Below are 24892 nucleotides of genomic sequence, written 5' to 3' on the forward strand. Positions count from 1 at the left end.
CTTCCTAATCTCCAGCAAGGACCCACTCTCCTTCTGGAACACAGCATGCCCTCCCCTCCCCGCCCACTCTGACACACACACCACATACAGCACACACACCACCCGCACCCCACGTGCATGTGCACACACCCCTGGCCCGGAGGACACCTCCCGCAGAGTTTCTGAACCCAGGTGCTGGCAGGGCTCAGCTTACAAAACAGTTCAAGCCAGGTCAGGATGCACCCTCGGATGGGACAGGAAGGGCCCTGCCGAACAAACCTCCAGGGTGCAGTGCCATCTAGAGGCTCCTCTGTGGCGCTATTTCCCAACTCCGGCGGAAAGGGAACGCCAGAGCTTGGCGTCATGAAGCGGGGGGCGGGGCTGGGATCCAGAGGAAGGCGCCACGTTTCCTAGGAGGACTCGGGAGCGGGGGCTGCCCCTTCGACGTGCTGGCCTGGCCACCAAGGCAGCCGGATGTGCTCCACACTCCTGCAATTTTGTGGCTCCACCTTTTATATATTTATAACTCCTCCTTTTACACACATGCACACACATATTTACATTTTTTTCGAATTATAAAAGTAAAGCATTTGAAAAGAGGCCAAATGTCATTAGTCATCGAAAAATGCAACCTAAAATCATACACTCCCACCCGAACGCTCATAGGAGGAACACTAAGTATTGGTGAGACCGTGAAGCAGCTAGACTCACACCACACACATCAGGGCATAAACCCAGTCACCGGCAGAAACTATGTAGTGCTTACCTGTGGAAGTCGAGCCCGGGCAGCCCTTGGCACTGCAGTCCCTCTCCTGCTGTACTCCTAACACTCAAGTGGGCACTCAGACCCGCTGCCCCCTCCCAGGTGGATAAAACGAGGGTCTGGGGGACTTCAGCCCCCTCACTGGGCCCTTCACGCCTGCAGGGGAAGGTCCCCCCAGGTGCAGTGGCATCACGGGTGTGGCTGGCCCCCTCCACCTGCGATCTCTCCATCCCCTTTCGAGGCAGCAGTCCTCCACCAGGGACGGTTTGGCGCCCAGGACGTCTGGAGACGTTTCCGGTTGGCAGCACGGGGGAGGACGTGCCTCTGGCATCTAGTAAGTGGAGGCCAGGGATGCTGCCCGACATCTTCCAGCGCACAGGCAGGCCCTCACCATCGAAGGCCCATCTGGCCAAAATACCAATAGCATGAGGTTGAAAAATGCTGCCTGAAACGCCCAACTGTGGAGCAGTGGTGTAAATTATTACTGCTTTTACATAAATGGACGTTTTAGCTAAAAGTTTAGAATAAAAAACTTCTAAGTAGAATTAAGCAGGACACGGTTATAATGTAAATACATTCAGTCTGTATCGAAGAGGACAAAGCTGCAGAACGACAAAGTCAGGGAATGAGAGCACGTGTTTTCCGGGGCTTATGTGCAACTTTTTTTTTTTTTTTTTAAGAGGGATTTGTTTTTTTTAAGATGTTGGGGGTAGGAGTTTATTAATTTGTTCATTTATTTTTGCTGTGTTGGGTCTTCGTTTCTGTGCAAGGGCTTTCTCTAGTTGCGGCGAGCGGGGGCCACTCTTCATCGGGGTGCGCGGGCCTCTCACTATCGCGGCCTCTCTTGTTGCGGAGCACAGGCTCCAGACGCGCAGGTTCAGTAGTTGTGGCTCACGGGCCTAGTTGTTCCGCGGCATGTGGGATCCTCCCAGACCAGGGCTCCAACCCGTGTCCCCTGCATCGGCAGGCGGACTCTCAACCACTGCGCCACCAGGGAAGCCCTATGTGCAACTTTTAATGCTTCCTTTTTCAGCGGCGGGGCCACTCTGGTCTCCAGCTAATACTTCTCTCCTTCACCTAAAGGCTGTATCTCTTTGGGCTTGTGAGGGTGTCCACATCCAAATGCTTCTATATGGAGCCATTCAAGAAATACATTTCTGTGTATTCTTCCCTCCCCTAAAGATAGTGTCTTGCTCGACATTCCTTTTGCCTATTTGGGTAATTTGAGTGATTTAATTATTTTAACTCTGAGACTGATGATTGAAAGATCAACATAGTCAAGATGAACTAGTCATATGATCTATTCTCGTCGACATTAGCCATGAAAATTGTTTCCACCCACCATGGAGTTATTAAGCATTTAACTTAGTACTACATAGAATTTACTGAATGCCATGGAAGACACAAAAAAAGTAGAAGACATGGTGTCTACATGTGAGGAATTGTGTGTGTTCATTTTTTGCCAAATGCTGTCTCGATTGTGGCTCTATTTGGTGTCTTAGAAACACTGAAGCCTCTTTCAGTGACCTTTATTTGTTGATTCACATCATTCAGATACAATCCAACAAAGTTTCAAAATTTATTCTGGCTGTTTTGCTGTTGAAGAATTAAGTATTACCCTCTGGAAAACAGTTTTGTAGAAGAAACCAAAACCCAACAGCTCCAAACATCTCAGCAGAAACCAACATAAGGAATCAGTATAATCCTCAAGGGCTGGCCCCAGAGTAATCTAAGGAATCAATGTAGGAGAAAATCCAATCTCCTCATTAATAATTTGTTTTACATTTTAGAAGTAAGACATGTACGTCATAAACTAAAATTCCAAACAGCACCAGAAAACATACAAACGTTGGTCTCCCCCTCATCTGATTTCCCAGCCTCCCTACTGTGGGTTTTTTTGTGTATTCTTTCAGAAATTCTTTATGCATACAACAAACAAGCATACATGTTTTTATAAATTGGGGTTGTGCTACATATTATTTTTGCAACTTGCTTTTTTGCAACTTTTGATACATATAAAATTTACCATATTAACCATTTTTAAGTATACGGTTCAGTGGCATTAAGTGCATTCACATTGCTGTGCAAACGTCACCACCATCCATCTCCAGAACTCTTCTCGTCCTGCAAAACTGAAACTCTGTCCCCATTAAACAACAACTTCTCACTCCTCCCCTGGCACCCACCATTCTGCTTTCTGTCTCTATAAATCTGACTACTGTAGATGCCTCATATAAGTGGAATCATACAGTATTTGTCTCTTTGGGGACTGCCTTATTTCCCTTAGCATTATGTCATCAAGGTTCATCAAGGTTGTAGGATGTGTCAGAACTTCCTTCCTTCCTTTTTAAAGCTGAATAACATTCCATCGTGTGTATAGACCACAGTTTGCTTATCCATTCTTCTGTCTGTGGATACGTGGGTTGATTGTACACTTTAGCTACTGTGAATAAATAATGCTGCTGTGAACATGAGTGTACAAATATCTCTTCAAGACCCTGCCTTGAATTCTTTCAGGTATATCTCAGAAATGGAATTGCTGGATCATATAGTAATGCTATGTTTAATTCTTGGAGGAGCTGTCAAACTGTTTTCCTCGGAGGCCATACAATTTTACGTTCCCACCAACAGCGTACAAGGGCTCCAGTTTCTCCATATCCTTGCCAACACTGGTTATTTTTTTATAGTAGCCATCTTAACGGGTACAAGGTGGAATCTCATTGTGATTTCAGTTTGCATTTCCCTAATGACCTAAAGATTAGTGATGTTGAGCATCTTTTCGTGTGCTTACTGGCCATTTGTATGTCCTCTGTTCACATTCTGTAGATTAGAGCTTAGTCACATGGCAACATCTAACTGCAAGGGAGCCTGGGAGATGCAGTATAGTTGGGTTTGCATTAGCTATCTATTATGCCTAATAATGTTGCCATTAATTTAGTATCTTAAAACTAAACATTTCTTAGCTTGCAGTTCCTGTGGGTCAGGAGCTTGAGCACAGCTCAACTGGGTCCTTTGCAAGGTTGCGGTTAAGGTGTTGGCTACGGCTGCAGTCTCATCTGAGTCTGGACTAGGGAAAGATCTGCTTCTGGTTGTTGGCAGCTGTAGAACTGAAGGCTTCAGTTTCTTGCTAACAGCCCCATCTGAAGCTTCCTTCAGCTCCTAGGAGCCATGTTCAATTCTTTGTCATATGGGATTTCCTCGAAGCCAACAAAAGAGAGAGAGACTCCAGCAAGATAGGTGGTGCAATCTTACATACATCATCACTTGCACACAAGCATGTGTGTCCTGCTACCTTTGCCATATTCTATGGCTAGAGACAAGTTGCATGTCCTGCCCACACTCAAGGGGAGGAGACTATGCCAGGGCATGAACATCAGGGATTGTGGGCACAATTCTGGAGTCCTACTGAGGCCTCCCTAGTATTCCACAGCAATGGAAGAAAGAATACAGATTTCAGAGGGCACTGGCTATCAGCCCCCACCACATTAGGTTGCAAATATTTTTCTTAGCAATGGAAAATTGCTAGGTATTTTAGCAATTTTATATTTTAATATAAAATTCATATTTTATTTGATGGTTACTTTTTGGTTGATATTTTAAATTCATTTGTGGTACCCTTGACATAAAATCTTTCAAATTGCGTGAAGTCAAATGTATCAATATTTTCCTTTACAGCTTCTGAATTTTGTCATGATTTGTGTCATGTCACGCAAGACCTCCCCCCTTCCAAGATTATATAAAATCCCATTCACATTTTCTCCTAAAATAACTCATTATTATGGCCAAGCATCCCATTTGGGGGAATTTTTCTTCACTACTAATGTAATTTATGTAGACTGTTTTGCTGCTGACTTGCTTGAAAAGCTATTTGTTCGCAATTTTGCTAATCAGTGACTTTTTAAGGGGAAGAAGTAGGATTTCAGCAAATTATTTTCACCCTTTAATATACAATTCTTAGTGCGGTTCTCAGATAAGCACTAAAATTTGATGGGAAGCTCTTTTTTGGTGCAAAATCAGCATTATTCACATGTAGTCACTGAGACTGTTTATTCCAGTTCTGAGTTCTCAGCCTTTCTTGAACAGGGCATGACTTTATGTGCTCTGGGCTGTTTACCCTCACAGGTCACTCTTTTGCTGAGTGTTTACTTCCAACAGAAACTAATGATTGTGCCCATAGTATTCACTCAAATAAAGTCACCTGCCTCTCAAACAGAGGCTAAATCGTTTGGGAAATCATGAAGAAACAGAGTTTCCTTCTTTTCCCTCAGCAAATGTTTAGTGCACCCCCTGGGCAAAGCAAACTATCCAAAGTGGGTAGCTGCTAGCAAAAAAAGTACTTTGAGAACTTACCACCAGCAAAGGAACCCCATAATTTAGTTCCACAGATTCTACACTCGTGTTAATAGTATAATAGCCCAGCATTCTTCAGACATCCAAGTAGCATGAGACCTTCAAGCTTGGCCACCTTAGGCCCTGGTGGCTTGAGTGGAGAATAAAAGGATAGAAAGAAGAGACCAATGTCTCCTGCATCTCTGTGTCTGTGACAGTTTTTGCATCTGCAATACTCATTATTTCGCCAGGCCCAGAACTGATGTCCATAAAGCCATGTGTAGTAGATACAAATATCGGTTGATAAAAGCAGGTGTAACTCTGTTCATTTCTCTGTAGCTCAGCATAATTTCCACCAATCGAATCTGGGTCCCCGGACTTTCCTGAGTTGCAGCTGAGTTCAAGGAGAAGTTCATGGTTCCCTGGTGTTGCAGAGGGGCTCAGGGGGGGTCATCTGTCCATGCTTGCCCCTGCTGAGGTGGCCTCAGGCCCACCCATCCTGCTGAGTCAGGCCCCTCTCCCCGGCCCAAGGCCCCCAGGGCCCGGTTTTCTGTCTGGGTCTCTCCCAGTGCTCCCACTCAGTGGTCTGCACAGAGGAGTCCTTTCTGACGCCCCCCAGGGTTGGCCCAGACCAGACTCCAGTTTTTTCTCTCTGTGGTCCCCTCCCTTCCCTGAGACAAAAAAAAACCCCACCTGAGTGAAGGATCAGAGGGCAAAAAGGAAAACATCAACTGATATTTCCAAATCATATGCTGCCACACTTGTCAGATAGGCTGACACACCACAGGGAGATTCAGACCCAAGAGCAAACTGGACCGTCAACCTACCGTAATGCAGAAAACTCCTTTTTTAAAAAAGGAGGCTATACACTGTTGCTTAACAATGCAAGGCTAGGTAAGCATTGATTTGGTTAAGTGTGATTAAAGTTAGCTTTCGGGCTTCCCTGGTGGCTCAGCGGTTGAGAGTCCGCCTGCCGATGCAGTGGACGCGGGTTCGTGCCCCAGTCCGGGAGGATCCCAGATGCCGCGGAGCGGCTGGGCCGGTGAGCCGTGGCCACTGAGCCTGCGCGTCCGGAGCCTGTGCTCCGCAACGGGAGAGGCCACAACAGTGAGAGGCCCGTGTACCGCAAAAAAAAAAAAAAAAAATTTAGCTTTCAAGAGACCCTAAAACTTATTATTTTACATTACGACATAGGCTCATAGCTTTACCAGAGCTGTAGCCACATTAATACTGGTTTAAACAAGAAAGACTTTTCTTTTCTGTCACATCCGGTCTGGGTGTAGGGTCCCTCTGTCTCATCGCTCCATCAGTCCTGGGGGTGGCTTCAGCCATGGCATCCAAACTGGCTAAGGACCACCATGGCCACCTGCCTGCAGGTAGAAGAGAAAAAAGGGAAGGGTGTCACTCCTGGGAGTTGCATCTAATGCTTCCTCCCCTTGGCCACACCCAGCTTCAAGGAAAGCTGGGAAAGGTAGTCCTTAGGGAGCCCCAAAACTGGGAGTGTCATTACTGCAGAAGATGGGACAGTGGCTAGTAAAGGACAATTAGCAATCGGTGATGCTCTTCTATAATAAAACAGCTACTTTGTAAAAATGCTATCCATCCTTCAAAGCCTAGATCAGACACCTCCTCCCTCATCAGTTCTCTGAACTAAGTGATTCCTTCCCCCTCCAAACTATACCCACACCATTCATGTGACAATTACCCTCAAACAGCCTCCTCCCCACAAGCTGACCCCTAAACCTCCTCTATGTCCCTATATGGCAGCATCCACCTCTGACAGCACCCACCAGGGGAGGAAGGGTCGCCTTTCCCAATCACGTAAAGGGCCTGTTTATTGAGTTTGTGGCAACAGACCCCTTCTATTACCCCCCCGCATCCATTCAACACACACACACTCACACACTCACACTCACACACTTCTCTGCTAACAACCCCCCATGTCATCAGCAAGCCCCTGCCCAGTGCTGGGGGGGCCACGATGGGTCTAGACCCATCTCGGCAATTTCTTTCCACTCTGATGTCCAGATGCGGCCACGTGACCTGGTTCTGGCCAGTGAGATGTAAGGGGACATTCCCTCCAGGGGCTCCACCAAAAAGGGTGCAGCCTTGGCTGCCAACACCCTTCCCCCTTTCCTTTCCCTCTTCCTCTGGCCTCTGTCCTAGAGGCACTTTCTGGAGACGCAACTGCCTCTGCAACCATGAGTGGCCAAGGCAACGGGCTGCAAGGGCAGAGCGAAAAGAGTAACATGGGTCTCTGAGCCCCTGCAGCAGCCCATGACCAACCCACTCGGACCTCTTGATAAACAGGACTATTCCATTCACCAGGCTAAGAAGAAATGCACTAGCACGCCACAAAAAGACATGCGTGTTGCTTACTACTGAGTGAAAGAAGTCAATGTGAAAAGTCTGCACACTGCACCCTTCCAACTCATGACGTGCTGGAAAAGGCCAAGCTATGAAAACAGTGAAGAGATTAGTCTCCAGGGTCTAGGGGGAGGGAGGCATGAAGAGGCGGAGCACACAGGATTCTTAGGTACTGAAAATTCTATTCTATATGATTCTCTTTTTCTTATCAGAGCATAATGGCCTTACAATGTTGTGTTACTTTCTGCTGTACATTGAAGTGAATCAGCTATATATATATATCTATATCCCCTCCCTCCTGGATGGACCTCCCTCCCACCCCCCTCATCCTACCCATCTAGGTCATCACAGAGCACCGAGCTGAGCTCCCTGTGCTATATAGCAGGTTCCCACGAGCTAGCTATTTCACACATGGTAGTGTATTTATGTCAAACCTAGTCTCCCAATTCTTCCCACCCTCCCCTTCCCCGCCCTCCACATGTCTGTTCTCTACGTCTATGTCTCTATTCCTGCTCTGCAAATAAGTTCAACTGTTCATTTTTCTACATTCCACATACATGCGTTAATATACGACATTTGGTTTTTTCTTTCTGACTTACTTCACTCTGTCTGACAGACTCTAAGTCCATCCACATCGCTACAAATGACCCAATTTCATTCCTTTTTATGGCTGAGTAATATTCCATTGTATATGTGTACCACATCTTCTTTATCCATTCATCTGTCGTTGGACATTTAGGTTTTCTCCATGTCCTGGCTATTATAAATAGTGCCACAGTGAACATTGGGGTAAATGTGTCATTTTGAATTATGGTTTTCTCAGGGTATATGCCCAGTAGTGGGATTGCTGGGTTGTATGGTAGTTCTGTTTTTAGTTTTTTAAGGAACCTCCTCCATACTGTTTTCCATAGTGCCTGTATCAATTTACATTCCCACCAACAGTGCAAGAGGGTTCCCTTTTCTCCACACCCTCTCCAGCATTTACTGTTTGTAGATTTTTTGATGATGGCCATTCTGACTGGTAAGAGGTGTTACTTCATTGTAGTTTTGATTTGCATTTCTCTAATAATTAGTGATATTGAGCATCTTTTCCTGTGCCTCTTGGCCATCTGTATGTCCTCTTTGGTGAAATGTCTATTTAGGTCTTCTGTCAGTTTTTTAATTGGGTTGTTTGTTTTTTTGATATTGACCTCCATGAGCTGTTTATATATTTGGAGATTAATTCTTCGTCCATTGTTTTGTTTGCAAATATTTTCTCCCATTCTGAGGGTTGTCTTTTAGTGTTGTGTATGGTTTCCTTTGCTGTGCAAAAGCTTTTAAGTTTCATTAGGTCCCATTTGTTTATTTTTGGTTTTATTTCCATTTCTCTAGGAGGTGGGTCAAAAAAGATCTTGCTGTGGTTTATGTCAAAGAGTGTTTTTCCTATGTTTTCCTCTAAGAGTTTTATAGTGTCCAGCCTTACATTTAGGTCTTTAATCCATTTTGAGTTTATTTTTGTGTATGGTGTTAGGGAGTGTTCTACTTTCATTCTTTTACTGAAAGATGTAAAATGCAGCTGTCCAGTTTTCCCAGCACCACTTATTGAAGAGGCTATCTTTTCATCATTGTATATTCTTGCCTCCTTTGTCATAAGTTAGGTGACCATATGTGCATGGGTTTATCTCTGGGCTTTCTATCCTGTTCCATTGATCTATATTTCTGTTTTTGTGCCAGTACCATACTGTCTTGATTACTGTAGCTCTGTAGTATAGTCTGAAGTCAGGGAGTCTGATTCCTCCAGCTCTGTTTTTCTTTCTCAAGATTGCTTTTGCTATTCACAGTCTTTTGTGTTTCCATACAAATTATGAAATTTTTTGTTCTAATTCTGTGAAGAATGCCTTTGGTAGTTTGATAGGGATTGCATTGAATCTGTAGATTGCTTTGGGTAGTATAATCATTTTCACAATATTGATTCTTCCAATCCACGAACATGGTATATTTCTCCATCTGTTTATGTCATCTTTGATTTCTTTCATCAGTGTTTTATAGTTTTCTGAGTACAAGTCTTTTGCCTCCTTAGGATTTATTCCTGGGTATTTTATTTATCATTTTGTTGCGATGGTAAATGGGATTTTTTCCTTAATTTCTCTTTCTGATTTTTCCTCCCTCCCTCCCACGGTTCTAGGACCGACATGGCCCAGAGGGGGCTTCAGAGGGCGGAGGACCCGGCCCGGGAGCCCAGCAGCCTTCCCGGAGCCCGACTGGGCAGGGAAAATGCTAGGCGCACTCCCCCCGATCCTTCAAGCCCCCGAGCATCCCTCCAGGAGTGGGAACCCCTCCCTCCTCCCAGCCACCCCTCAGGGGTGCTGGTCCTGTCCAGCCTCCACTTCTTGTCCCCCCTCCCTCCCCCCCATGTCCTACCCAGTTGCTCGGGGGTTCCTCCCATCTCCTTGGGCGTTGAAGTCCCCCACCAGCATCCGGCAGGTGCCCTAGGTGTGGGGAGACACAAATTCTGCATCCTCCCATGCCCCATCTTGACTCTGTCCCTCTATATGATTCTACAGTGGTGGATACATGTCACTGTACATTGGTCCGAACTCACAGAATGTACAGCACCCAGAGTGAACCCTAATGTAAACTATGGAGTCTGGGCGATGATGCCATGTCAATGCAGGTTCATCGATTGTAAAACGTCCCCCTCTGCTGGTGGGTGGTGATAGTGAAGGAGGTTGCATGTGTGGGAGCAGGGGGTAGATGGAAGACCTCTGTACCTTCTGCTCAATTTTACTGTGAACCTAAATTTGCTCAAAAAAATAAACTCTATTTATTGAAAATAAATGCTTATGACTATTCACCCCTGTTTGCTTCCATCTCTACCGTCAGGTGTTCTGATACGAGCAGCCAGATGTGACACGAGCTGCAACCTACCTTCTCTCCACGCTGGTGTGAATTCACGGAACCCACCAATCCCCTCCCCGGGCAGAAGGGCTGGGAAACAACCCACCTGAGTCCACTGGCACCCCATCTCCCTTGGCCAACCCCCTCATCTTGGTGGCCGGGGATGGCCCTGGGTTTTGTGGACAAGAGCTGGGATCCAGGTTGGAGCAGACCCAAGAGACCAGACAGCTCCCAGACCACAGCCTCGGGTCTCGTGACCACGTGAGTCCAAGGTGACCCAGGACTCCCTTTGCAGGGAGATCTGAACTCTTGGGGTCCTCCATGCTGGCCTTACTTCTGTGATGGATGGGTTAGCTCGCTGGGCCGCAGGCTCCCAAAGGGCGGGCCCAGGACTGGGCCGGGCATCACATCAGTGTCCGTTAAACAATATCAAGCCCCTATTGAAATTCTGCCGTGGCCTCAGACAAAGAAGAGAGCTCCCACACAGTCGTGAGGCAATTATACTCCAATAAAGATGTGGGGGAAAAAAAAAAAGCACTTCCTACACAAAGTGAATATCTAAATGTTTTGAGGACCTTAGTTTCATTCATTTTACATATTAATGTTATAAATAATATAATATTCATTTGATAAAAGATTGCTACCAACCTTGAAAAAAAAAAAAAAAGAAGAGAGCTCCCAGCAGGCCAAATGGAAGCCACCAGAGAGAACACGGAAACTGTCACCTTCCATGTCACCGTGGATCCAGCCTCTTGAGTCTGCAGCCGCTCCAAAGAAAACCCACATTGATGGCTCGAAAGCAGAGCCCTGTGTGGGGTGCAGAGCTACCTGGAAGGAAGCCCAGCAGACACAGACAATTTATGGTTCCCGAGGGGGCAGCTGGAAGCCAGCCTCTTCAGAGGTGGCTGCGGGAGCATGTGGGGTCACATATGGAAACAATCTCGGCGTGGGGGGGGTGAAGCTGGCCTCTGGAGATGTGGCCGGGCGGGGCGCGCAATTAACCCAAGAAGAAGCCTCATTAACGGGCCTGCAAAACAGCACACGCAGCCCCGGGGTCCAGGAAGGAAGAAAACGCCTGGCGTTCCAGCAACTCCTAGGTCAGACGTCTCAAAAAGGAACAGTGCAGGAATCCACGCACTTTGTTTTGATAAACGTCACCATCTGAGACCCATGCAGACCAGCATCGAGGGGGATGTGACGGGGCTCAGTTTGGAACAGGCGACGGTGGACCAGGACATTGTGTTCTGGGAGACCCCTCGGCTGTCCCATTCATCAGTTACCGTTGCCCCTCAGAAGAAACTGAGGCAGCAACTGAAACATCCAAAATAACTCATTCTTGAGTTTCTCAGCCAACAGGCTTCCCCACAGATCAATATCTCCTCGGGAACAAAAATTCCTGAATCTTAAGAATATTAATGTCTCCGGGGCTGGATGTTCCAGCACTGCTGATAAAGAACAGCGTCTTCCAGGAAAGGATCACTTTTTCATCTTTGGTAATAATGAGCTAGAGTCGCATAAAAATTTCAAGAGAAAAAAAGTCCCTAAAAATATTTTTAAAAACAGTCAATAGACATTTTTATAAAGGTCCAATGCCTACAGATTTGGGGGGCATGTTTTTGATTGCTTCCAGGTCTTCAAAGAAAGAAGAACAAAGAGTATTACTGATACATAGACGTATTTAAAAAGAGCAGGTGACCAGCTCCAGGTTCAGCAGCCGAAATGAAGAATCTTTGTGGGGCAATACTGCCCCCTCGTGACCAACTTTTACTTAACTATTTCAGGACGTTAACCTCTGGAAACCGACACAGGTGCCTGATTTGTACAATCTGCAGGAATATATTTTCACCCCCGGTTAACGCTCTTGTACTCCTGAAGGAGGTGGGCAGATACAGCACCACCTCTAAGTAAGGAGAAATTTGATTTAACAACGTCAGCAAAGAGTCACAATGGCGTTCCCAGGACAACTTTAGAAAATGTGGACTCTGCTGACATGGTGAAGAAGGCCTCACCTCCATCCCAGCTGTTTTTTTGTTTGTTTGTTTGTTTGTTTTTTAACATTCCCCACAAATAAGGGAGCTGCAAATGCCTGAGGGATTTAAAGTGTAAATTCCTTCCAGCCCACATAACTCACCTGCTGGATTGTTTGCTGTAAGGAGAGACTGCTGTTCAAAACATTTCCAGTGATTTTTAAGACTGTGTAAAGAGCATTCACTGTGGTCATTTTGTTTGTTTGTTTGTTGTTGTTTGTATGTTTTTAACTTTTTATTTTATATTAGAGTATCGTTGATTAACAATGCTGCGTTAATTTCAGGTGTACAGCAAAGTGATTCAGTTATACATATACATGTATCTATTCTTTTTCAAATTCTTTTCCCATTTAGGTTATTACATACTATTGAGCAGAGTTCCCTGTGCTACACAGCAGGTCCTTTTGGGTCATCCATTTTAAATATAGCAGCGTGTACATGTCAACCCCAAACTCCCTAACTGTGGTCATTTTTACCCTGTGAATAATGGGTAGTCACCCCTATGGCACTTAATCCTCATCTTCACCAAATATTTACCCTATTCACCAGGGACTTAACTGAGCATCTACTCTATGCCAGTGCCACGGGGACGCCATGCTCAGCTGAGTCCGCCCACCAGCAGAAGCTTCAGCACTGGGAGCTTATGAGAGAGGCAGGATCACAGCCCCACCCCTCCCCAGCCCCCGACCCCTGAACCCAGAGTCTGAATCTGCATTTCGACAAGATCCCCACATGGTTGAAGTTGAGCGTTTGGGATGCTCTGCGGAGGGGGGTGGGGGGGTTCCCAGGTGTGAACAAGCTTCAGAATCATCCGGAAGGTGTGTTAAAACACAGGCTGCTGGGCTCGACCCCGGGGTGCCTGACTCAGTGGGTCTGAGGCGAGCCTGAGAATTTCCAGGTCTAACAAGTTCCTGGGTGACGCTGGTGATGGTGGCCTGAAGACCACGTTGGTCCTCCAACCCGGCTGCCTGTTGGCATCTTCTGGGAGTTGTAAAAAATAACGATACCTGGGTCTCACCTACAGAAACGAATGTAAATAGTGTGGTGTGTGGCTTGGGCATCAAGCATTTGAAAAGCTCCCTGGGTGATTCTAAAGGCAGCAAAGTTTGGGAACCCCTGTTCTTTGTTTTGTTGTCTCTTAACCATTTTCTTACTGAGGTACAGTTAATGTACAATGTTGTGTTCCTTTCAGGTGTACAGCAAAGAGATTCAGTTACATGTACATGTATGTGTATACATGTACTGTATATATGTATTTTTTCAGATTCTTTTCCCTTACAGGTTATTACAAGATATTGAATGTAGTTCCCTGTGCTATAGAGTAGGTACTTGTTGTTTATTTTATATATAGTAATGTGTATTTGTTAATCCGAAACTCCTAACTTATCTCCCCCACCCCCTTTCCCCTTTGGGAACCATCAGTTTGTTTTCTGTGTCTGTGACTCTATTTCTGTTCTGTAAATAAGTTCATTTGTATCATTTTTTTAGATTCCACATAAAAGTGATATCATATGATATTTGTCTTTCTCTTTCTGACTTACTTCACTTAGTATGATAATCTCTAGGTCCATCCATGTTGCTGTCAATGGCATTATTTCGTTCTTTTTTATGGCTGAGAAGTATTCCATTGTGTATCTGTACCACATCTACTCTATCCATTCATCTGTCAATGGACATTTAGGTTGCTTCCATGTCTTGGCTACTGTGAATAGGGCTGCCATGTCCTAAGGGATAAAAGGGAGAAATTAGAAATCCTTTATCACCAAGTTTCACTATGCTCCATGATTTTTTGATGAAAGTATTTCGATGGCTTGGTAAGGGCCCTCCAGGAACCTATATGTACCTCTTTGAGCGATAACACGGGACAAAACATAGTGTTAGCAATAAAGGGCCGTGTGCAATGCTCACCATAATTTCCCACTATTCTCAGTTACAATGTGTGTGAACTGCTATGTTTCATGCACTGCATGCCGTGGTCCTCACCTTTTTAAGGTGGCAGGTGAAGGACAGGCAGACGGTTTTATTGGTGTGTCCCTGGATCATCACCTAGATCAATGCAGCCTCTTTTCTGGAACCATAGAATTATGGGCAAGGTTTGTCCTCCTGACTGAGAACCCTGCAACAAAGAAATAGATATGACCAACCCTACATCACAGAAGAAGAGGTGCAGGAAGAGTAACGGTCCAACATCACTTAAAGTAGCACAATTAGTCTGCAGGGCTGATGGGTGGGCATAAGGCTACTGGGCTGAGGACAGAACAGTGTGGAAAGGCTTTGAGCTAGAAATCAGACGGCCTGGCTCTGTGAGCTCTTGGGCAATGTAGACCAAGCCCCTTGGTCTCCCCAAACTTCTATTTAATTACTCATAAAATAGTGTTAAGAACTGTCGCCTAGCTCCCTAGGCTGATGCAGAAAGCACGTGGAAAACATCTATGGAAACACTTCATAATTGAGAGAGCATCAATAAAGTGTTTTCTGACTACACAGAGGCAACTAAGTTAAAATAAACACACAGCACATGAAACATAGCTGTTGCATACGTTTTAACTAAAAATAGTAGGAAATTATATACTGCATATTTCCTTAAGAATCACTTTTCCCTTACAGTTTAGAAGGTCTTTGGGGGAAATTGTTCAATGGCAATGAGTTTCCAGAAGGTTGTCCAGGATAGTTTGCTTCATTAATTTCTTCATTCAACAAGATTTTATTGAATGGCATCTGTGTGCCAAGTGAAGTGATGTGTCCTTTATTCTTTGTAAATATCTTTATGACAATAACATTCAAACTATTGATGGGGAAATACATACAGAAAGTTCTGTGTAAAACAAGATACAGTTATTTTCCTCCTTCCAAGAACCCATTCAAATGAAAGCAAAGGATATTTAAAAGCAATAAGCCCATGAAAGCATTAAGTTGAGACCTCTCGTGGTAGAAATGAAGCAGACGAATGGGTTTCCCTCCCAGTAAATCCTCGTGAAAGGGAATTTATAGGAATATAGTTCACGTAGAAGGCGTGTGATTTCAGATAAGAGGTCTAAAGAATGCAACAGGAATGGAGGACAAAGAAAGTGTTAAGTGAGTGGGGAGATTTCAGTGACCATCAGTTATATAAATTGGTAGTAATAATAACCACTGGGTTTTTTAAATTTGTACAGGTAGACCTAAAACCCCATTTGATAGTCACATAAGTCAGGAGCATGAATAGGCTGAATGTTTCCTAAGATCTGTGTATTATCTAGGAGAAGAGTAAAGGTCTTCATACATTTTAAACAATAACTTAATTTTTTACTTTGTAATTTCTAAAGTAACCACTAAAAGAATAAAAACAGACAGTATAATTTACAAACCAGTGAATGGGGAAAAAATGGAACAATATAAGAAGAACTCATTAGATGCCAAAAAATGCAACAAAAAAAAGAGAGAGAGAGAGAACACAGCACAAAATAAGATGGCAGAAATAATCCAAATATAACAATTACATTAAATGTAAATGCAGTAAATGTCTCACTTAAAAGGCCGTCCATTTTTTTTAATCCAATTTACAAGAGATGCAGCGAAAATATATATTTATATACAAACACTAAGCAAATACTAACCAAAAGAGAGTGAATGCCACTAATTAATATCAGATGAAATAATATAATTCAGCCTTGAAATAGAAGGGAATTTTGCCTTTTGCAAAAGTATGAATGGACCTTGAGGGCATTATGCTAAGCGAAATAAGTCAGACAGAGAAAGACAAGTGCTGAATGTTCTCACTTTTATGTGGTATCAAAAAAGCCAAACTCAGAGAAATAGTGAGTAAAACAGTGATCACCAGGGGCTGAGGTTGGGAGCAATAGGAAATGTTGGTCAAAGAGTACAAACTCCCAGCTTTAAGATGCATACATTCTGGGATCAAATTTACACACGGGGACTCTAATGAACAATACTGCATGATATACTCGAAAGTTGCTAAGAGAGCAGATTGTAAATAGTCTCACTACACACACGCACACACACACACACACACACACACTAAAAGTGTAACAAGTGAGGGGATAGATGGGTTGACTAACCATTTTTGTGGTAATTATTTGCAATATATACCTGCAGAAATCATCACATTGTACACCTTGAACTTACATGTGTTGTATGTCAACAGTATCTCGGTACAGCTGGAGGAAAATAAAAATATAAATAAATAAAAGTAGTGGGTGAGGGACTTCCCTGGTGGCACAGTGGTTAAGAATGTGCCTGCCAGTGCTGGGGACACGGGTTAGAGGCCTGGTCTGGGAAGATCCCACATGCCGCGGAGCAACTAAGCCCGTGCGCAACAACTACTGAGCCTGCGCTCTAGAGCCCACAAGCCACAACTACTGAGTCCGTGTGCCACAACTACTGAGCCCGCGTGCCACAACTACTGAGCCCGCATGCCACAACTACTGAGCCCACGTGCCACAACTACTGAGCCTGCATGCCACAACTACTGAAGCCCGTGCGCCTAGAGCCCATGCTCCACAAAAAGAGAAGCCACCACAATGAGAAGCCCGTGCAACACAATGAAGAGTAGCCCCCACTCGCCACAACTAGAGAAAGCCCGTGGGAAGCAATGAAGACCCAATGCAGCCAAAATTTAAATAAATAAATAAATAAATAAATAAAGGTAGTAGGTGAAAGTTAAAAAATATGTATCAGATAAAATATAATTTTAGTCAAAGGCATTTTTAGAGACAGATAAGATTGCTAGTGGAATGCCATTTTGGGGCAACGTCCCTGTATTTGACCTCGGTGTTCACAAGAATGTGTCCACTTGTGGCCGTAGGTTTATGATCTGTGCACTTTCTGTACAGGGGAAGGGGGTGCTGCTCTGGCCACTCCGGCCTCAGGTATCTTTCCCTCCCCAGTGTGGCTAAAAGAGGACTTTCACAAGTCAGACTTGCACTTCGTGAAAAGACAGCATCTGTTCTGTGTCTAAGGTTTGGGATCCTAGAATCTCCCCCATGTGTCCCTGAAATGCCTTGTATTACCGCTTATTCGGCTTTGCCTAATTAAGACTGCATTTGTGTGCCAACTGCATGTGATAATTAAGGGCATAAACCGCCCCCCCCCAAAAAAAAGCACTAAAAGTGAAAAATAGGCTTCTAAAGTTAGATTTTAAGCCCCTATTTATATAAAAATCTTTTTAAAGAGATATACGTGCAGAAAACATTGTAACCCACTGAATTTATAAGGTGATTGAAAGGTACATAATTTGTGGATTGGAGGGCCACATGCCTTGGTTCTCTTCTCGTTTCATGAGCAGAAAAGTGAGGTCAGAAAATCCAGGACCTGAGCTCTCCTTGCAAGTCCTCCTTCCCTCTTGAGGACATCAGGGCCTCATGGGTGAGCCCCCTCTACCGAGCCCCACCATCCGTGAGCAGCGCTGCAGGTGCCCCAGCAGGCATGGTCCTCCCTCTATAGGAACTGCAATACCAATATGCTTAATCAACACCATTATCAATTGTGCTATAGGTGGCTGTCTCTAGGTACCTGCCTGTAGATGCAGGAAGATGCTCAGACATCACGACAAGGACCCTCGGGTAAGCAACATGCACACTTCAGAGCCGGCTGGTTTCAACCAGCTAGGAGGGAGACCAGGGGTCTTTGGGATACCCTGATGGAGGGAAGGGGAGCCCAGAGAGTGAGTGCAATCATTCTCTTCCTCCCCTGTGTTCTACCAGAGCCCAGGTTTCCAAGAAAGCAGAAAGATACCACAGAAAAAGCCTTTGCGCAGGACTAGCTAAACCCAAGTTTACATCCTGACTGTGTCACTTGCTAGTTGGTGATGGACAAGTTACTTCTCTGATCTGCAGTTTTCTCAATCATAAAAATGAGGAAACACTTACCTTAGAGAATTGTTACAAGCGTTAAATACATCTGGAATACCAGGAGCTGGGCTCATCGTAGACCCTCAGCTAAAGCAGGTCTCTCTGCTATTGGCTGAGGACAAAGGGCCAGCAGACAGACAACCAACCAGCTTTCCTGAGGGTCCCAACACCCCTTTGGGGATCTCTCCAGACTGAAGACCACTGCCCTCCAAACCCATTCCACGTCCCCAGAGCGATCCCTGCCAGCCTGGCTGCTCTCTACCCTAAAGGTAATAGAACTTTCTGTAATCCCGGAAATGTTCTATATTTCCACCATGCAGTAACCCCATGAGGCCACTGAACATGGGCAATGTGACCAGAGCAACTGAGGAACTGAACTTCTCCTTTCCTTCATTTCACTGGAAAGAGCCTCATGTGACCAGTGGCTTCTGTTCGGGACCGCTGAATCTTCACGAGCTCCGCTAGCCCCACGTGGTAGCTGGAAGGGTCAGACGAATTCCAAGCAAGGGTAGCCCCGCGTTAATTAAGCAGCTCATCCAGGGTGATGTCTGCACGAAATGCTGGATTCCGTGGCTGGGAGTACAGACTTCGGATAAATATTTATTTTTACACTTTCATAAAGCAAGCCATCCTGATTGGACATGAAGCCAAACCCTAGCAGAGCCCAATCTTGATTCGTTGGGTAATTACGTCTAAAACACTTTTGTTTCTATCTGCATTGTTTCATACCCCACGTGTCCAACACACACACACACACACACACACACACAGGCACACACAGGCACTTGGAACCTCACACGCTTAGCGCTTGGATGTCCCAGCATCCTCCGTCTGCTCTTCAGCTGGTGGCCAAGGCTGCTAAGCAGGCGGGAGCTGGGGTTCTGAGAGCTCGAACCCCGCTCGCCATTAAAAGCTGGGGAGAGTGCGTTTGTCCTGCTTCCTTTCTCAACCCCAGGACCTGCAGGGCCTTCCAGGACTGGCCTGGGCCGGGATGTACTTCTCCACAACCAGAGTAATTACAAGATTTCGTTTGCTTTAAAGTAAACTGGTTGCCAGCCGCACAGCGAAGCCTCCACTGTGAGCGAGTGGTCTATCATCTGGCAGCTCTGTGAGCTGAGCACGTGCTGGCGCTGTCCTGGGTCGTGGGGTCTGGAGGCGGGCAGCGCAGACAGGGTCTCTGCCTTCATGAACCCTCAGGAGGGCCAGGGGGCAACACACAAGTAACAAATTCCAGGCAGTGATTGGAGTCATCGTGAAAAATAAAGAGGGGTGGTGTGATAGAGAACGACTGGGGAGGGAGGGCTCTCAGGCTCTTCCAGCCGCCATAACGCAATGCCTCGGGCTGGGGGGCTTAAAGGACAGGCGTTTGTCTTCTCACAGTTCTGCAGGCTAGAAGCCCAAGGTCAAGATGTCAGCAGGGTTGGTTTCTCCTCGGCCTGTAGACGGCTGTCTTCTCCCTGTGTCCTCACGTGATCTTTCCTCTGCACGTGTCTGTGTCCTAATCTCCTCTTCTCGTAAGGACACCAGCCAAGTTGGATTAGGGCCCATCCACAGGATCTCATTTTAACTTCATCATCTCTTTACAGACCCGTGTCTCCAAATAGAGTTACATTTGTAGGTACACATGAATTTGGCGGGGTGTGGGGGCCCAGAGTTTCAGCCTACAGCAGAGTTTTAGATAGATGTTATTTGAGGTAGTATGGGAGGCGAAGAGGGAATCACTTTGCCGTGGACCTAGGGGTAGACGAGGTCAGGCTGACTTCTGAACTTCACCTCTTAGCGGTAACAGATGAACAGAGCTGTGGTGATCAGCCAGGTCCCTGAGGTCAATTTCCTCCATCATCCCTGTGCCCGGAGGGAGATGGTGAACCACGTCTCCCACGGTGGAGGCCAGAGGCTGCCTGCACAGAAAGGGCTGGAGGGAGGATGTCACAGAAAAGGCACACATACCAAATTGCCCTGGGCTGAGGTCTTGGAAACCATCCCGCTTCTCTGTTGCTTAAAGTCTAAAGAAAAAAAACTGGCCCCCAGCAGTGCTTGGCTTTGCTTAAGTTTCACTAGGAAATGCATGCATTTTAGTACCCTTCACTAAAAGCTGAAGGAAGGGAACTTCCAGACACACCAGAGAAAGACCTCGAATGTTGCTGCAAGGATCAGGGGAGCACTGAGGGGGCGCACAGAGAGAGGGTCTCCGAGGTGCCAGAACCACGTGCTGAACGGACACCACAGGGTGGAGCCCAATGGTGCCCACTGGGCCCCCTCAGAACTGCAGCCCAGAGGGAATTCCCCCAACCAAGAGAAAAGGGAGGATCACTCCCAGTGGTTTTGCCATTTGGGGAAGAGGTATATGTTCATTTTGCAGGTTGGAGAGGATGACAAGCAATCAGAGTGGGGCTTCCCAAGCCCTGGGGGCACCTAAAGCTGAAATACCATCCCCACATCCCCACTGCGGGGTGTGGCGGGAACCACAGCGCTGTTCAGAATCACCACCTGCAGTGGTAACAGCAGTACTACGTTCAGGGTGATTTGTAGAGCAAAATCTAATGTGGTCATAGAAAAATCCCTGCACAGTCCTCCACGTTTGCTCTTCATGCAGCTTCCAGCTGAAAGGAAAGGACTCTGAAGGTCTAGAGGAAGGAGGAGATACAAGACGGAAGAAGCTGGTCCCTGAGTCACCAGGTGAAGCAGAGTCTTCCCTCCCCTCCCCCAACCCACACAGGACTAACATGAGCAAGAAATGAGGGCTTCCCTGGTGGCGCACTGGTTGAGAGTCCGCCTGCCAATGCAGGGGACACGGGTTCGAGCCCTGGTCCAGGAAGATCCCACATGCCGCAGAGCAACTAGGCCCGTGAGCCACAACTACTGAGCCTGCAGGTCCGGAGCCTGTGCTCTGCAACAAGAGAGGCCACAACAGTGAGAGGCCTGCGCACCGTGATGAAGAGTGGCCCCCATTTGCCACAACTAGAGAAAGCGCTCGCACAGAAACGAAGACCCAACACAGCCAAAAATTAATTAATTAATTAAAAAAGAAAAAACTGAAATGAACATGTCTTCTGTCAAGGCCCCCAGGTAAGATGGCAAAAGAGTACCCAGGATCTTTCAGACCATGAACATGGTATATCCCTCCATTTTATTTAGGTCTTCTTTAATTTCTTTCATTAATGTGTTTTAAATTTCAGAGCAGGTTGTTTGTAATATTTTCTTGTTACCCACTTAATGTTTTTATGATCTGTAGTGATGTTCCCTCTTTCATTCCTAATTGGTAATTTGTGTCTACTCTCAATCCAGATAAAGATTTGTCAATTTTATTGATCTTTTCAAAGAAACCGCATTTGGTTTTTTTGTTTTTTTCTATTGTTTTTCCATGTTGTATTTTATTGATTTCCCTACTGATCTTTATTATTGCCTTCCTTCTACTTACTCAGTATTTAATCTTCTCTTCATTTTTAGCTTCCTAAGTTGGAAGCATAGTTCACTGATTTTAGAACTGTCTTCTTTTATAACATAAGCTTTTAAAGCTATAAATTTTCCATATAACCACTGCTTTGGCTACATCCCACAAATTTGAATATGTTGTGTTCTCTGCTTCATTGTTTGATGCATTTTCTAATTTTCCTTGTGATCTCTTCTTTGACTCATAAGTTAGTTAGAAGTGTGTTTAGTTTCCCCGTATATTAGGATTTCTCAAATTTTGTCTGTTGCAGATTCCTAAAGTTATTTCCAATTGTCATCAAAGAGCATGCTATATATGATAGTAACCTTTTTAAATGTACAGACATTTAAAATGTTTTATCATCCAGCATAGAGTTTATTTTGTAAACATTCCATGTACATTTGAAAACAAAAGGTATTCTGCTGTTGTTGGGTGAAGTGTTCTATAGATGTCAGTTTGGTCAATTTGTTTGATAGTGCTGTTCAAGTTTTCTGTTCTTACTGTTCTACTTGTTCTATCGCTTACTGAGAGAACAGTATTGATATCTTCAGCTATAATTATTGGTATTTCTATTTTGTCTTTCAATTCTGTCAGTTTTTACTTTATGAATTTTGGACCTCTCTTTTAGGTACAAATAAATTAATAATATTTCATTTCTTTCTCTTGTATTGACACTTTTATCATTATAAAATACTCTGTCTCTAGTAATATTCATTTTTTTAAAGTCTATTTTGTCTGACATTAATAAAAAATCATTCATCTCCCTTCTGATTATTGTTTATGTATTTGCCTCCTATATATTATTCATCCATTTACTTTAACCTCTTTATGTCTTTGAACTTAAAGTGATCTATTATAGGCAACAGCTCTCTCTTTTTTCCAGTCTGACAGTTTCTGTCTTTTGATTGGAATTTTTAGTTCATTCCCACGGTTATAAGTCTGCCTTTAGCTATTTTTTTCTTATTTGTCTCATCTTTCTCTCTTTTTAATCCTTGTTACTCCTGCATTTTTATATTAAACAAATATGTTTTTGTATTTCATTTTAATTCTTGTATTAATTTTCTATTTTTTTAAAAAATTTTATTTTGTTTTAGCTGCATTGCGTCTTCATTGTTGTGCAGGCTTTCTCTAGTTGCAACGAGCGGGGGCTACTCTTCATTGCAGTGCACAGGTTTCTCATTGTGCTGGCTTCTCTTGTTGCGGAGCATAGGGTCTAGGTGTACGGGCTCAGTAGCTGTGGCTCGCGGGCTCTAGAGCGCAGGCTAAGTAGTTGTGGTGCAAGGGCTTAGCTGCTCCATGGCATGTGGGATCTTCCCAGACCAGGGATTGAACCCATGTCCCCTGCACTGGCAGGCGGATTCCCAATGACTGCACCACCAGAGAAGTCCCTGTATTGACTTCTTAGCTATATTTCTTTGCATTAATTTTAGTGCTTTACCTAAGTATTACAATATACATCTTTTATTTATCACCATCTATTTCAAGTTAATACTGACTAACTTCAAATAAAATGTAGGAACTTTGCGTTTATATAACTCCATTCCCTTTTGTGCTATTTTTTGTGCTATTGTGGTCATATATATAATCTTTATATGTTAAAGCCCAACAATGTAGTATTATAATTTTTGCTTCCAATAGTCATGTGTCTTTTTTAAAAAAGTAATAGAAGAAAAAATGTATTATTTCCATTTGGGGTATTCTTTAGTCCTTCTTGAATCTAAGTTACTATACAAGTTACCATCCAATGTCACCTCTCTTTAGCAGTTCTTTTAGCACAGGTTTGCCAGCAACAAATTCTCTCAGTTTTATTTTCTCTCTCTTTTTTTAACCTAGAAATGGTTTTATGTTTTGTCTTCAGTTTTGAGAGACGGTTTTATTGGTTATAGCTTTTTATTTTCTTTTATCATGTCACTAAACAGAATAGGCAATCACTAAAAAAGAATAGGAAGCCACTGTTCTTTCACAGAAAATGCAGCAAATTCACAAAGTATTTTAGGCTTTCAATGTCCTTTGGCTTCTGTTATTTCTATGAAAAGTCAGCAGTAAATTATATTGTTGTTCCCTGTGTAGAATGTAACATTTTTTTTTTTTTGCTCTCTTAAAAATGATTTCTTGGGACTTCCCTGGAAGTCCAGTGGTTAAGACACCATGCTTCCACTGCAGGGTTTTGATCCCTGGTCGGGGAACTAAGATCCCACATGCCACAGGGCATGGCCAAAAAATAGAAAAAAAATGATTTCTTTACTTCTAGCTTTTGGCAGTTTGATCATGAGGTGTTTTCTTTTTGTTCTTTGGATTAAATTATTTCTATCATTCTATGAAATTCAGCGATTCTTTCTTCTCACATCCCAAATAAACTCATGCCATGAATTTTTCATTTCAGTTAGTACAGTTTTAAGCTCTAGAATTTCCACTTGCTTCTTTTTTCCATTTCTCTGTTGAGATTCTTTATTTGTTTATTTGTTGTTGGCATAGTTTCCTCGAATATTTTGAATATATATATTTTTTAACATCTTTATTGGAGTATAATTGCTTTACAATGGTATGTTAGTTTTTGCTGTATAACAAAGTGAATCAGCTATACATATACATATATCCCCATATCTCCTCCTTCTTGTGTCTTCCTCCCACCCTCCCTATCCCACCCCCTAGGTGGTCAGAAAGCACCGAGCTGATCTCCCTGTGCTATGCGGCTGCTTCCCACTAGCTATCTATCTAGTTTACTGCTTTGAAGACTTCGTCTGCTAGGTGTAAGTCTGAGCTGACTCAGAGTCAGTTTCTATTGAATGATTTCCCTCCTTCCTTCCCTCCCTGGGTATGGAAAATACTTTACGTTTTCTTTGCCTGTCTAATAATTCTTTATTTAAAACCAGACATTGTAGGCAATATGTTGCAGTAATTCTGGATTCTGTTTTGCTCTTCTGAGGGCTCTTATCTTTAGCAGACAAGTAACTTGCCTGGATTCAACCTGAAAATCTATCTCACTTTCAATGGACAGCCACTGAAATCTCTGCTCATTTTTTTTAAGGGGGTGGGGTCTGATTCTTAGGGGTTTCCCCTTCACCTGCATGGTTTTATAGTCACGCAATGATTTAGGCAGAGATTATGCTCAGACACTTCAAGCCAGTAAGTCTTCCGCTCTCCGCTGCCTAAGCTATGTGTGGACTGAGGCGTGTTCTCAAAAGTGCAGTAAAGTCACACATCTCCCAGGCTTTCGATTTTTGCTAGACCTCCTGTGGTTCCCATGTGCCTGCACTGTCTAGCAGTC

General features: G+C 44.3%; 1 long non-coding RNA gene across 1 annotated transcript; it reads right to left on the bottom strand.

The window, feature by feature from the left end:
- Nucleotides 1-1484: 1484 nt before the first annotated feature.
- Nucleotides 1485-24229, bottom strand: LOC125964461 (uncharacterized). The gene is made up of 3 exons (XR_007477506.1): nt 16468-24229; nt 14326-14458; nt 1485-6441 (listed from the first exon to the last, which is right to left on the bottom strand). It is a non-coding gene; the product is annotated as an uncharacterized LOC125964461 (long non-coding RNA).
- Between the last annotated feature and the right edge of the window lie 663 nt (nt 24230-24892).

This window comes from Orcinus orca, chromosome 5 (genome assembly GCF_937001465.1).
Source record: "Orcinus orca chromosome 5, mOrcOrc1.1, whole genome shotgun sequence".
NCBI lineage: Eukaryota > Metazoa > Chordata > Mammalia > Artiodactyla > Delphinidae > Orcinus > Orcinus orca.